The sequence below is a fragment of the Lolium perenne genome, chromosome 2, assembly GCF_019359855.2.
Source record: "Lolium perenne isolate Kyuss_39 chromosome 2, Kyuss_2.0, whole genome shotgun sequence".
NCBI lineage: Eukaryota > Viridiplantae > Streptophyta > Magnoliopsida > Poales > Poaceae > Lolium > Lolium perenne.
The window spans coordinates 9,341,580-9,358,027 of record NC_067245.2 but is presented as its reverse complement, the minus strand read 5'-3'; the positions used below and the strand labels follow the sequence as shown (position 1 = coordinate 9,358,027).

The 16,448-nt window shown below is 46.0% G+C and overlaps 1 pseudogene; it reads right to left on the bottom strand.

Moving 5' to 3' along the window:
* Positions 1 to 9,738: 9,738 nt before the first annotated feature.
* Positions 9,739 to 15,412, bottom strand: LOC139835389 (uncharacterized; annotated as a pseudogene).
* Positions 15,413 to 16,448: the final 1,036 nt, after the last annotated feature.

Here is a 16,448-nt window from a genome sequence, read left to right as displayed (position 1 = left end):
CGTTGCACGCGAAGATGCGACCGTGTGGGCTGGTAGTCCGGATCATGCGCTGAGTCGAGTCGATGAGATGACAAGTTTGGATTAGGGGGAGATTGTTGGAAATAATCAAAACTTGTCCGGTACCTAGTAGAGTCCGGTTGGTTATTTCCATACAATGAGTCTTAGGAGTACTAGTTCGTTTCCAATTTAGTATGCTAGGTCGAGTCGGTTTGTATTTCCGTTTTTGTGTCAAGCAACCGCCTTTGGCTGCTATAAATAAAAAGCAAAAAATACCGATGAAGCTTACGGGCTGAGGAAAACAAATCTTGTGTTTAGTTCCGTCAACTTGCAAAGTTTGTGCTAGTTTACCAGATCGATTGGCTGTTACGTGAGGGCAGTTTGTACTAGTACATCGGTTGTATACTTGTGCATCTTGCCGGAAGCTACGTGTGCGTGTTGCCAGCGAGACGACCCGGCGTGTGTGGCAGGGTTTAGGCTAACAGGGCCGCCCTGACGAGGTGGAGAGAGGGAGCTCGTGACCACGAGAATGGCTGAATGGTGAACGGCGATGCCAGAGACATGGGACGGGGCGGTGCATGTGGGAGGTAGGTGACGGGGCCTTTTTGTCTTAATCGTGACCACAGAAATTGAGGGGCCTATACAAAGGAAAAAATGAGCTTGCGTTGTCCATTCAATTTTTTATTTGTCGTGTCCGATTTAGCTGTCTTGGTGCGATCTTTTTTACTCAGTGTTTCTTAAGGTACCTCCAAAAATCAACACGTTGATGAATAACAAGAAATTATTGTGTAAACTCTGAGACATGACCGGTAGATAGGATCAGTGTTTACCAATTCAGCTAACAGGCGTAGCAGAGAGATCCGAGAAGATTGCGTGACGAAATCGATACTGACAGCAGAGGCAGTAGTGCCCGGCAAGAGGAGGAAGGAAAGCTGCCAGAGCGCTATCGGAAACAAATTAAAACGAAGAATCACCTCCCGGAGAGCCGTCGTCCCCCTCGCTCCAACGCCTTGCCTGCTGCTATTCCGCATGCCACCACTCTCGCGTTGTGCCTCCCATTACCAGCGCTGGCGTGTTCGTGCCGCGAGCGTCACCTACGTACAATCGCCGCCAGGTACACGCGGCGCCAACCTCACTGCCATTGCTTGCGCGGCGTTCGCCGCCTGCTGCGTGCCGAATCGCGCGTGCCACGCGGACACCCGCGGCCGCCATGTTTCCGTAGTACGTCTTGTAGCATACCGCGGGCATACGGCACCGCCTCCTACCGCGCCGCCGAGCCGCGTGCCAGCGTCCTCCTACGTCGGCCTGAACCACGTCGTCTCTTCTCTCCAATGGCGCGGCAAGCGATCCAAGGCCACCAGTCGCCTGCTGCGACACGATCATGCAACCTCCTCGTCGATCCCGACATGGATCCCTTATACCGCAAGCGATCGAATCATCTTGTAGCAGCACCACTCGCCGCTCTCGTCCAGCTTCAATCCATCCTCTTCCTATTAGTAGTTCTCTAGCAATCTTGGTCGCCAGCCATGTCAGTCGCGGCAAAAGCGACTCTAGGGATTGGCAAGGCTGCGAAGAGGTTTGAGGCCGGCCTTGCACGTTTGTGCAATACTAGTAAACGTGCACGTGCAATGCACGTGTCTATAAGGGTCTTCTTCATTGATCCGAATGTCGCCTCTTACATACACAATAGAGATTACATGTAAAGTTTACAAAAAGAATATGCATATAAGCCTTCATCAACGTGCACTTTTTGACAAAATATTTAGGTACAATTTATTTGTAGGTGAAGGAAGAATTTTCAAAGATGCACCTCACTTTCTCTTTCAGAATAGCATACAAAATATAAGCAGTGTCTGTGCTCATTTTTCTGAGAAAAAAAACACCTGCGTTCAGGTAGTGCTTGTTGCGTCCCTGAAGCATCCTTGTCTCCCTTATTCCCTACTCTGTATCACCATGAGTAGAACATATACAATCCAAAATATTTGGTGAAAGATATACAACCCAAGAGCTCTAACGTTGCCCTTCACGGATCGTTTCTGAACAACATTTTATTAAAGTCCATAATGACTACTCCCTTCGTCTGCAGGTGATTGTGTATGTTGGTTTAATCATTGTGAGACAGTATTAGAAGATACATGAGCTAATGTGCAATTGATTTAATACCATAGTTGTATCTGATCATATACATGGTTGAGACATTTGAGTTGAACACATCAACCAATTATGTTCATGTCAACAGGAAAGTATGATTAAATAGGAAAGCACATGTACCTTCTCACTCATCCAATATGTTGGGAGCATAATTCAAAGGAAACATAAAAATAGAGCTATAACAACATAACGAAGTCAGTCCATTGTTATAACCACATCATGATATATCACAATATCTAGAGTACATCAAGCATGGCTTGAAGTACAAGAAAGAGAGTTGGTCAGAAATATTATCCTACGTAGGTACAAGTGAAAACAATATGAAAAAAATACAAACATCTACATTTATATCTCTCGGAGACGAAACTGCAGAACAGTATATCAGCTTATCTCAAGGAAGTTTAGTTTACAATATAAAATGCGACAATATTTAGATTATAAGATACATGCTTTGTACATAACATAGTTATGTATATGCAACTACTGCTTGCCATGATGCAAACATAGCTGAACAATGACATTAACGACAGATTCTTGCCCCCAGCAGGCCAGCTACAATCACACCGAGATGGAACTCAACGGAAATCAGCCCCACGTGTCTGATAAATTATTCTGATATTGAGGAAAAAAGTAGAGAGAGTTAGCTGCTGCCTTGAAAATTTACCTGTATGTTATGTAAAATATTCGGGAAACTCAAGCCAAGATAACTGCATAGGGCATGTTTCCTTTCTACATGCTAGCAGGCAATCAACCGTGATCTAGACATGCACCATGGCTGCGCGGTGGTGAATCATGTCGGCCAGGACGACATGGACAACTGTCTTTCTCCTGAAACGATGTAATTATATCAAGAAATAACACCGGCATCCGTCTTGAATAGTAAGAAGTTAACCCAGTTTCCTGAAAATAAATGAAAGCGATGAGAACTCAATAAAAGATGCTTGAGCCAGGTTTAATATATAATCACAAGGATGTAGTATAATCATGGTATTTTACAGCATATGAGCTTACCTTCACTTTCCTGACAACTCTGAGGGGTTCTTCAAACGTCGATGGCTCCGACTTATATGTCACAACATACTCTCAACCCTGCGGTAAACTGCTTATTGATGAGCGCAGATTGGACACCGTTGGGGAACCCCAGGAGGAAGGTATGATGAGCACAGTAGCAAGTTTTCCCTCAGTAAGAAACCAAGGTTTAATCGACCAGTAGGAGAAAGGCGTGACTTCTGAAGGTGTTGCTAGCTGACTATTGGCAGGGCGCACTACTGGTGTCAGCAACAACGTGGAACCTGCACACAACACAACGAAAATACTTTGCCCCAACTTACAGTGAGGTTGTCAATCTTACCGGTTTTGCTGAACACAAAGGATTAAATGTATCGAGTGGAAAGATGATGATTGTTTGCAGTGGAATTAAAGAGAACAGTGCTTGCAGTAAATAAATAGAACAGGATGATTTTATCAGTGTAAAAGAAAGGACCGGGGTCCACACTTCACTAGAGGTGTCTCTCCATAACGATAAATAACATGTTGGGTGAACAAATTACAGCTGGGCAATTGACAGAATAAAGACCATACATGACAAGATGATTACTATAAGATTCGTTTGGGCATTACAACATAATACATAGACCATAATCCAACTGCGTCTATGACTAATAATCTACCTTCCGGTTATCGTCCGAACCCCTTGCAGTATTAAGTTGCAAGCAACAGATTATCGCATTAAGCAATGTGTGTAAAGTAAACAATAGAATTACCCTTGGATAAAACATTGTTGTTTTCTCCCTAGTAGCAACAGCACATCTACAATCATAGAAGTTATTGTCACTCTTCCAGAAAACTAGAGGCATGAAACTACTATCGAGCATAAATACTTCCTCTTGGAGTCACAAGCATTTACTTGGCCAGAGCAACTACTAGCAACGGAGAGCATGCAAGATCACAAATAACATATGACAAATATATATAATCGATCTCAACATAGTATGACATATTCATCGGATCCCAGCAAACACAACATGTAGCATTACATAAGGATGGTCTTGATCATGTAGGGCAGGTCACAAGATCTAAACATGAGGCACAAATTGGAGAAGACAACCATCTAGCTACTGCTATGGACCATAGTCCAGGGATGAACTACTCACGCATCACTTCGGAGATGGGCATGGCGATGTAGAGGCCTCCGGCGATGATCTCCCCCTCCGGCAGCGTGCCGGGAAGAGCTTCAGAACCCTCCCGAGCTAGGGTCTGCGATGGTGGCCGAGGCGGAACTTTTCGTGGATGGAGGCACGAGTGTTCAGGTTTTTCCCGGGATCATGAATAAATATGCGGAAGGGCAAGGTCGGTGGCCGCCTGGGGGGCCCACACCACCCGTTGGCGAGGGCCCACCCTTGACCGCGCCATGTGGTGGTCTGGCGTCCCTGTGGCGCATCTTCGACCCCTCTCTGGACTCTGTCTTCATTACGGTAAAATATTGACTTCGGCTTTTGTTTCATCCAATTCTGAGAATAGTTCCTGTATAACTTTTCTAAAATACAAAACAGCAGAAAACAGGAAACTGGCACTGTGGCATCTTGTTAATAGGTTAGTGCCGAAAAATGTATAAAAGTGCAACGAAGTGTAAACAAAACATATATAAATTGGTGTAAAACAAGCATGGAGCATCAAAAATTATAGATACGTTTGCGACGTATCAGCATCCCCAAGATTAACTCCTGCTCGTCCTCGAGTAGGTAAGTGATAACAAAAATAATTTTTGAGGTGACATGAAGCCAACACAATCTTGATCAAATTATTGTAAAACATTGTCATATGGGATCAAAGTACTCTAAACATAGGCATGATAGATATAATTCTAACAATAGAACTTAGCAACTATGTTATAACATGAGAAGTAACTCAAACAAAGGATCATGAATAATTGTGCATTGAAAGCAACTATTTGTTTATGAGCATAGAGAAAAACATAGCAAAGTGGTACTCAGCATGTCCTTATGAAGTAGCAAAACATAAATGCTAGGACACCTTTAAAGTTCAAAACGGCTCGACAGTTTGTAACTTGTACGACACGGAAAAGCCTCGGCTTCGCCTCCTATATAAAGGGGAGGCCGAGGGAGAAAGAAGGAAACAAATCATTGTAACCCTAGCCACCGTAATATTGAGTTGAGCACCTTTGTTCGGCTGAACCTTCGAGATCTACTTGCCCTCTACTTCTTACGAAACCCTAAGTCTACAATACGTAGGCATTGACGAGTTAATCCCTCGTCAATTGGCGCCGTCTGTGGGAATTGGCGGTTGGAAGGTTCTGATCTCGATGGCATCTTCAACATCATCATCAACGGCAAGCAACGCGATGGACGGAGGTAAATGAGTCCAACCTGATCTCGCTGATTTTGTTCCTCACCCTCCTGCCCGTTTGCATGCATATGCCGATCTGGAGGAGTCGACGGAGATGACATTCGGGAGCTTCCGCTTCCTCGTCAGGAAAGAAGGATCGCACCGTCTTGCGGCACCGATTTTTTCGGGACCGTTAGCGGTCGAGCCCGATTACTCGGGATCGTCAACATCATCTGTCGAGTCAGGCGACGAGGAAGTTTCGCCGCCACGCTTCACCAAGCCTGCCGACGGCGGGGCACTCGCCGATCTGGTCGGTGACATCACTTTCGGGTCGTTCACAGGAACCAATCTATCTCAAGATAGCGACTCGGAAAGCTTCACCAACTTCGACTTCACCAACACCAACAACTCTACTGCTAGGAGGGAGGTCTTCGCCGATCTATACGACGGTGTCACCTACCCTGAATCCGATGAAACTACAACTACAAAATATCTCCAGATCTGTGTAATCACGGGAGCAGGTCGTGAAGCTGATGAAGAGTCTGAGGCTTTCGACGATTTGGGCAACCCTTACGTCGATCCCGCGGATCTTACGCGTGGAACAGGAAGCAAGTATATTGGAGCTGAGCCACGAGAAAAAGTGCAGCTGTCGCAGGAAGCATGGGATAGAGCTACAAGAGCCATGAATGGCACGGAGCCGATGACTACACAAGTTTCGGTGGCAGCGCTACAGGCATATCAATATAAACTTAGTCGTTCCAGACGTGAGTTAGAAAAACTACAGCAAAAACTCGACGAAAGAAGGGCTGCAGCAGATGCTTCTAGCGAGCGCAGAAACAACTTGAGTCAACACTCGAGAAACTCAGCAGACAATTAGAGAGATAGCCGCGGAAGAGCAAGATCTCAGTTGGCAGGCACACCCGAAGGAGAACGGGATAACCTGATTCAAAACCTTGACATGTTCTTCATGTCAATAGACACGAGAGGGCACATAATCCCGAAAACGCCAGAGGCAGGATACATGGCGACACACGCATATCTGATGGCATCCAGGCCACCTCAAGGAGATCCTCAATCATCATTGTACAAGATGGCTATGGCAGGAGTCGGTGTAATGGGTGCAGCGATAGCAGGAAGAGAAATAGAACCACAACCCGAAAGTGCTCCACGCCGGAACAGCCCAAGGCAAAATAGTCCTCGACGTGCTGTGGCGGCAACGCGAGACGCTCCAAGAGAAGGCGACGCGAGGAATACGGTGCCTCAAGCTCGAGTTGACAGAGCACGCGAGGAAAGAGGTCGAGAAAATAGAACCCGCGAAAGTCGTCAGACAACGGAAGATAGCGATGAGGACTTGTGTGGATTCCCTTGCTTTACCCGAAAGGTTCGCAAAACTTGAGTGCCCACTAGTTTCAAGTTACCCGACAATTATAAAAAGTTCGATGGACTTCAAGATCCAGAGGATTGGTTGGTCGACTACCTGGAGACAGTAAAGTTGATGGGTGGTACAAGAGCAACAGCTATGCAAAGCATCCAGGTCCATCTCAGTGAAGCCGCAAGATCATGGATGAGAAAGTTGCCAGAGGGATCCATAGATAGTTGGGAAACCTTCGAGGACCTGTTCATGAAGAATTTTCAGTCTACTTGCAAAAAACCAGCGTCAATAGAGTAGCTAAGGACTTGCAAGCAAAAAATCAGACGAATCGATGAGAACGTATATCCAGCGGTGGAGTATCATCAAAAACTCGGCTGAGCACGTGTCTAATGAAAGGGCAATCGACGCATTTGTCGCAGGAATACGAAGAAGGGATCTAATCAAAGAGTTGGGGAGATCTAACCCAAGAACAGTAGCAGAACTCATGGAAATAGCGAATCGGTGGGCTGACGGTGAGGATGTTGTTCACAATAAACGGCAGAGATCACCCGAAGAAGATCGCAACAGAAACAGCAATCAACACATGCGACATTTCCGCAACTTTGCGGAATATGACGGTCCCGGCTAAGTATCGGCTGGCTTCCGAGGAAATAATGGTGGAAACCATCATGATGATTATCACAGGAGCAATGACCAACGAAGTGACCACAAAGACGCAGCAAGTTCTAGCAGACAAAATAATCGACCCAGGTTACAATGTGTCACCCGAGGAACTTCTGAACGGGCCGTGCTAGATGCACTTCTACGTTGACTTTGACGGAAGAAGACAATCAGGTCACCTCCAGAAGGACTGCCGCACTTTTCAAGCTTTGCGAAGGGCGACAGAGAGCACGCAAGCAGAGGCAATCAGGAGAGGATACACACAAGGGCTAAGGAGTTAGGTGCATGTACCATTGCCACCACCACCCGCAATTACCAGCGCGAACCAGCATCAGCTACAGATTGCGGGTCCTCCAAATCAGCTTCTGTGACCTACTCGATGATCAATAACGTCATTGGCATTTGGCTCAATACAATGGTATGTGTTTGGCTGCCATGTCATCCATTTTGCCTATGTGTCCCTTTTCGGGTCCCACGCGCCTCACACGTGTCACTAGGAGCAACTGGCTTGAACTAACTGACATGTAGGACCAACTGATACTTGTGGGACCAAGGCGTCTTGTTATTTTTTTTTCTCTGTGCCGTCCACCTTGGATGACTTGTGTGATATCCTCCTCTTTTGGGCTGTCCTCTACTAGGCTGCTGGCTGCTGGTGATATTCTCTTCTTTTGGGCTCTCCTCTGCTGGGCTGGCCTACCCTAATGTATATGGTGACGGCCCATCCGGTGGTTGAATTGCTGGCATGACGGCCCATCCGGTGGTTGAATTGCTGGCCCGACAGCCCATCCGGGGTTGGAGTGGCTACCGATGGAAATAACTGGCAAAAAATGCGCTTGCGGGGACTCGAACCCTCGACCTGGCGCTGCCGCACTACCACTCCCTACCGCTTTGCTACAATAGTGTTGTTGACAACCGTATGGTTGTCCATGTATATAGACATGATGGACTAATCAGTTGTCTTCAAAACAGGTGCGGTCGAACCGCTCCACCTCGACCAAAATCCCTCCGACCAGGTGCACCTAGGGTTCCTCCTCCGACAGCTCGCATGGCGGCGCATCTAGGGTTCCCAGCCTGCTCGGGCAGTTCTTCTAGGTCAGGAGCATCATCGCGTCGCCGCCGGCAGCCGGGCAAGCCCATCCCGTATCGGCAGCTGCCGTTCGATTATGGGCCCGCCGACGTCTGTGACTGTGGCGAGAAGATGGCACAATGGATTTCTTGGAGTGATCCAAACCCTGGGAGAAGATACCGGAACTGTAAAATTCGCTCGGTTAGTCTTCGAGCACGCCCCCTCCCCCCCCCCCCCCCCATTCTGAATTTCCTGGAACCCGCCGTCCTCTGAATTTTGTTTTCTACTGTGGCTTATTTATCCTCTTTTGTTCTTCATCTGTCAGATTGCTGGTGGAATAGGGTGTACAGTGTTTAAGTGGGTTGATGATCCACTGGATGCACATCACAAACAATTAGTTCGTGATCTGCGTGATGCTGTTTGGGATAGAGATGAAGAAATTGAGAGGCTCCAGGTAGAAATTGAGAGGTTCCAGGAAGAAAAGTTTCTGCTTGCTGCAAGGAAACAGAGCAACCCTGAACCAAAGAAAATGAGAGGCTTCATGGTTTGGGTGTTATCTGTAGCTTTTGTCATCTGTTGTACATGGGTGATGTGTAGGAACTGAAATTAGGGTGAATTCAGTGATCTGTTGGTCAGGAGGAGAAGAAGCTAGAGTATATGCTAGAGTTATTGTGTTGTAATTCCAACCATTTGTCTGTTCGTGCCACAATGTTTAGTTCCTGAATTTGAACCATGTCTATGTATGTGTGCAATTCTGTTCAGTTGAAAATGTGTTCTGTTCAAAATGAGTTCTGTTGAAAATGTGTAGCAACTCCTTTTGCACGGCGGCGCCGCCCATATATGGTCGCCGGCGTCAGCCATGCATGGCGGCGCCGCCCATATATGGTCGCCGGCGTCAGCCATTTATTGAAAAAATTGGGCATGGATTCCCCTAAAAATTGGGCATGGATTCCCCAAAAAATTGGGCACAAATTCTGGGAACAAAAAGCTGACATATTCAACATAAATTCTGGGAAAAACAAGCAGGCATGTTCAACATAAATTCTGGGCCAAACAACCTGACACATAATCTGAAATAAACTGACATTACACAAACTACAGATTCAAACTGCTATTCATCCATTACACAAACTACAGATTCAAATTGCTATTCATCTTCTTCGAAAACTGGACGATTCCTAGTCCTATTTCCTCCATCATCATCATCATCATCACTGCAATACTGGTACATTGTCTGATCAACCTCCTCGATTTCTTCAGGAACAACCTCCTTGCTCCGTTTCTTCAGTTTGTCCCCAATGACTTTTTCAAGTAGCACACGTTCCTGGTCACTTCTCGTCCTACTCCATGCAGTGCCTTCTTTTTCTTGCACAGGAACTTGACTGGAATCTTCATCTTGATATGACAGTCCAGCAACACCGGGTCCCTGTTCATTTTCTTTTACACTCCATAGATGTCTATGGTGAAATTTCTGCACCACTTGCCATTTTCCTTTCAACTTAGTGTCTGGCACATAAAAGACCTTGGTTGCTTGTGATGTCAGAATGAAAGGATCATTCTTGTACCAAAACTTTTCTGTGTTAACACTTTTGAAGTGTCCATCATCGTCGAATCCAGGTTTCCTACCACCAAGGTCAAACCAGTCACACCGGAAGAGGACAACTGACCGATGGACGCCACCGCTGGAGTTGTATTGCAATCTGATGATGGATTTGAGCTGACCAAAGAAGTCAATGTTGTTGCCATCATGATCTCCCTCAGAAACGATTCCACTATTTTGTGTCTTTCTGTTCTTCTCGCGGTCAACAGTATGGTACCGAACACTCTCAACAACACATGCCGAATATAGTCTCACTCTAAAATCTGGTTTGCACGCCAAAGCATAGACATCAGGACAGACATCATTTCGCATTTTTCCAATCTGCAAAAAATCAACCAGGGGGTGAGTAACACACACAGAAAATTTATATCATGAACTTTTCCAATCTTCAGAAATAACCCAGCTAAAGATCTCACATGAGTCTGAAACCATCTAGCAAAGTTCTTGGTAAGCCATCTATCAACATTGATCTGACCACCTGATCGTTGGTTCAACTCTTGTTTGCACAGGCTGGAATGGCAACAGAAAATAGATCCTAATTATTATTTGGACAGGCTGCAATAACCTATCTATATATGGGGATGAAGAGAAACGTACTCGATGTATGGATCAACCTCAGGGCAACCTCGGAGCACATACCACACCATGTTGTCATAGTCCTCACCTGCATACACATATTGAGAGGCTCCAATAAATTTCACACCGTGTTTGAAAACAGACACATCACCAATATGTGAATCATCCCGCTCCGGATTTCTACTTGGACGGTTGAATCTTGTTTCAACATCGTCGAAGTATCTCGAGCAAAATGTCAGGCACTCATCAACAATATATGCTTCGGCAATCGATCCCTCCGGCCTGGCATTGTTCCGGACATAACGCTTCAATGTTAGCAACCTTCTTTCGACTGGGTACATCCAACCGTAATGCACTGGGCCTCTAAGCCTTGCCTCTTTTGGTAAATGGATGGCCAAATGCACCATCACGTCGAAGAAAGATGGGGGGAAGATCTTCTCAAGTTTGCAAAGAATAACTACGATTTCCTTTTCAAGTCTGTCCAGAACGTCTCTCTTCAGTGTTTTGCAGCATAGCTCTCTGAAGAAATTTCCAAGCTCAGCAACCACTTCATATATGTCTTCATGGATTGTTCCTCGCAGGCCAGCCGGTAAGATCCTTTGAAGCAATATATGACAGTCATGGGTGTTCAGCCCTTGAAGCTTGCACTTATCAGCAGCCACACACTTGGATATGTTAGACGCGTACCCATCTGGAAACCTCACAGCTTTTATGAATTCACAAAATGCAATTTTTTTCTTGTTTACTCATTGTATACCACGCCTGTGGCATCTCAAAAGAGTCAGCTGAAACAGGCTGCAAATGCAAGTCACGTCTTATGCCCATGTCTTCCAAATCAAGCCTTGAATTCACAGTGTCCTTTGTCTTGCCTTGTATGTTCATGAAAGTACCAATCAGATTGTCACAGATGTTTTTCTCGATGTGCATTACATCGAGATTATGCCTCAGCTTTAGATCTTCCCAGTATGGCAAGTCCCACAAACATGACCTACGGCTCCAACACTGACCATCCTCACGTTTCTTTTCTTCTGAAGCTTGCCTGGTATCACATCTCTAACCCTATCAAGCTGTTCCTTCAGCTCTTCTGGAGTGAATTCCGCTGGCTTCTCATGCCTTTCAGAAGCACCATTGAATTCTTTGCTATTTCTCCAAGGATGGTACCGAGGTAGCCAACGGCGGTGCCCAATAAAGCAGATTTTGTTCCTTAATTTCTTGGAGCAATTCTCTTTGTCACAACGCACACATGCCTGGTAACCAGCTGTGGCCCTCCCTGACAATGTGTGCAGTGCCGGATAATCATGAATGCACCATAAGATTGCAGCACGGAGATCAAACTTGTCTGGACTATTGGCATCATATGATTTTACACCTTTCCAGAGCTCCTGCAGCTCTTCCATCAAAGGCTCCATGAAGACATCAAAATCTTTTCCTGGAGAGGATGGACCAGGGATTAGCAATGTCAGCATGAAGTTGGACTGATCCATACATGCCCACGGTGGAAGGTTGTATGGCACCACGAATACAGGACACATGCTGTAGGAGTTGCTCATATTCCCGTAGGGATTAAAACCATCCGTGGCAAGTCCAAGCCTTATGTTCCTGGCATCAGCGGCAAAGTCTTTATGAATATTGTCAAAATCCTTCCATGCATCCCCGTCTGCTGGATGACTGAGTTCATTCTTCACGTCTTGCCACTTCAGTTTGTGCCACTGTACTTCCTTTGATTGCTCCTTTGAAAGAAACATTCTTTGCAGCCTTGGAATCAATGTGAAGTGCCTCAGCACCTTCTCTGGGATCTGTCTCCTACCATCAGCATCTTTCCATCTGGAGGCTTTGCACTTGGGGCAATTATTCTCCTTGGCATAATCCTTCCGGAACAATACACAGTTATTCGGGCACACATGGATACTATCATAACCAAGGCCCAACCTGCCGATTATGCTAAGTGCCTCCTCGTATGACTTTGGTATTGAGCTAGTAGGGTATTGCAAGGCCAAAATCAGGAGTATCGCGTTGAATGCAACATTGCTAATCCGGTAGTACGACTTGGCCTGAAGTAACTTGACTGTGAGTGAAAACCTTGACATTGTACCCCCATTGCTGGCTGCGCGCTTGGCTTCCTCTATCAACTCAGCAAATATATTGTCCTTTCCAGGACCTTGCGGTTCTGACTTGTACAAATCAGCAAGCAGATCAGGAATTCTATCATCTTCGTAACCATCTTCCTCTTGCAAACCAAAATAGTGTGCCTCTGCATCACCTCCACCAACATGGTGTGCCCCTGCATCACCTCCATGTCCAGCCTCAGGTTCACCTCCATGTCCAGCCTCAGGTTCACCTCCATGTCCATGTCCGGCTTCAGGTGCACCTCCTTGTCCTCCATGTCCAGCTTCAGGTACAGGATGTAATGGTTCTCCATGGAAGACCCATCTGTCATAAGTGCTTGCCATCCCAAAAAGAAGCAAATGAGCCTCTACTACATCTAGAGGTTTTGTGCACCGGTTGAGATAGCTACGGCATGGGCACAGGACCTGATCATCATTGGCAGCACTCAAGCGAACAAACTGCATAAACTATGCCACTCCCTTTGTGTGTTCAGGGGAAAGCCTTCTAATTCTTGTTGTAATCCAGCATTTGTCCATCTGCGGAAGAACAAAATGTTGCAATTAGCACACACCTAACTGCACAGCAGTTCCAATTTCAAGCAATGCACAGCAGTTCAATTCGATTTTGTGAACTGATGAAGAAGAACAGATCGAGAGGGGAGAGATGAGAGGGGTGCAGACCGGGAGATGCGGAGGGGCTCGTCGTCGGAGAGGGCCGGGGCTCGTCCTGGAGAGGGACGGGGCTCGTCCTGGAGAGGGCGAGGGGCTCGTCCTGGAGAGGGCGAGGGGCTCGTCCTGGAGAGGGCGAGGGGCTCGTCGTCGGCGAGGCAGATGGACAGCAGATCCCTTGCTCGGATGCAGCGCCGTCACCTCGGACTTGGTACTTTAGTCCTAGTAACAGCACATATTGGATCACAGAGATTCGATATTGTGAACTGACGAAGAAGAACAGATCGAGAGGGGAGAGATGAGAGGGGAGAGATGAGGGAGAGGTGGAGGGGCTCGTCGTCGGAGAGGGCCAGGGCTCATCGTCGGAGAGGGACGGGGCCGGTGACCACCGCCACCGCCGCCGCCGAGCGACTGGACCGCCAGATTTACGGGAGGGGTTCAAATTTCTGCTAGGTTATCGGAGGGAGTTGGATTCGGAAGGGATATTTGGGCTTCTCCTGGGCGCCAAAAAAAAATCAAAAAGAGTGAGGGCTGGGAGTCGAACCCAGCACCTCTAGATATGTCAACGTGCCAGTTAACCAGTGGAGCTATTGGAGAGATCTTGTCAGCTTACCATCCTTTATCCTTTACATAGTGGAACTAAGGCAACTTCTTTTTTTTTAGTTATGGATATGATCTTGTTACATAATCTATCAGAGGGGATACTGATTTAGGACAACAGTTAATTTGTACAGGAGCATTAGCTAAGCAACAGGCTAATATATGACTAATAATTAATTACGGCTAGCAAACTATATATATCTATATATACTCCAGCATATATAGACCACCAAAAGCACATTATATTACACATATATAGTGCCAGCCTTGAGCTCAATAACATAGTACCAAAAGGACACGTTAATTATAGATACTACCGAGGAGGTTCAACGCTCATTTACTTGAGCACATTACATAGACCAACAGGCCATTAGATAGTACCAGATCGATAAGAGGTTCAACGCTCATATTACTTGAGCTCATACACACACATATATAGTACTTCTAGCTTAATTAGAGAGGTTCAGCCTGCTAGCTCATTTCTCGAGCTTCCTGACATGCAACTTGAGACCGCCCCCGGCGCGAATGCAGAACCAAAACACAAAGATATCATTTTCCTTCATCTTGCTCTTCTGCACCACAGCTCTCCAGTTAGTTGTGATCACTGCACCGTCAACCCTCCCTTTGCCCTGGAAAATCCTAACTTTCACACAATGTCTCTCACTGTAAGAGACAAGAAAGTCATTATCTGGAAGGTGCATATTCCTTGAGATGTACTGCTTGGTAAACTTTCGGTTGAAGTACTGCAGATTATAAGATGCAAAACTTCGTTCAAGTCATTGTCAACATATAAAGATGCAAAAACATCCTTTGAGATGGAGTAATTATTTACCATTCTGGAACTGCCTTCCACGGTACTTGCACTCTTTATAGTGCACACATAAAAAGGAATTGCGGGGCGCTTTAGGTCAACAAGAAATCTCAGGGTTTCAACTTGTGTAGGATTCATTTCCACTAGATTGGGATACATGCAAAAGTCATCCCATTCCTCACCTGCCTCTATCCTGGGACCTACATATAAGGAAACTAGGGAATAAGGCCTAGTTTAAAGTTTTCCTAAAATTGAAGTATATCAAACCAACAGTATTTATAGAAACTGAAGTATTCCTTGAATGCTACAAATTGACTATCTATTATGCCAAACCGAGACTAAGCATTTGACCTATATCCTACATCTATAACTAATATATATATTTTTTACCTCGACGAATCAGATGGACATCAGCAGGAGGAGGGGGAGCAACTTCCTCATGCTCAGCTGCACAATCCATTGCTGCAGCATCATCAGCTTCCTCTTGCTTAATGTGAACCCTATCTGGAGCACCATCCTCACCTTCGGAGGATGAGCTGATGTCGATGGTCTCAATGGCCTTCTTGGATGGGACCAAAATGGCAACTTCATAGTCATAGGGGTTGATGACCCACAAGTATAGGGGATCGCAACAGTCTTCGAGGGAAGTAAAACCCAATTTATTGATTCGACACAAGGGGAGACAAAGAACACTTGGAAGCCTTAACAGCGGAGTTGTCAATTCAGCTGCACCTGGAAACAGACTTGCTCGCAAGAGTTTATCAGGAGTAACAGTTTTATAGCAGTAGCAGTAGTGAAATAACAGCAGCAGAGTAACAGAGACAGCAGTAGTGATTTTAGTAAACAGCAGGATTAAAATACTGTAGGCACGGGGACGGATGAACGGGCGTTGCATGGATGAGAGAAACTCATGTAACAATCATAGCATGGCATTTACAGATAATAATAAAACGGTGTCCAAGTACAAAGCAATCAATAGGCATGTGTTCCATATATAGTCGTGCGTGCTCGCAATGAGAAACTTGCACAACATCTTTTGTCCTACCAGCCGGTGGCAGCCGGGCCTCAAGGGAAACTACTGGATATTAAGGTACTCCTTTTAATAGAGTACCGGAGCAAAGCATTAACACTCCGTGAACACATGTGATCCTCACATCGCTACCATTCCCTCCGGTTGTCCCGATTTCTGTCACTTCGGGGCCATCGGTTCCGGACAGCGACATGTGTATACAACTTATAGGTAAGACCATAAACAATGATTATCTTGATGAAACAATAACATGTTCAGATCTGAGATCATGGCACTCGGGCCCTAGTGACAAGCATTAAGCATAACAAGTTGCAACAATATCATCAAAGTACCAATTACGGACACTAGGCACTATGCCCTAACAATCTTATGCTATTACATGACCAATCTCATCCAATCCCTACCATCCCCTTCGGCCTACAGCGGGGGAATTACTCACACATGGATGGGGAAAACATGGCTGGTT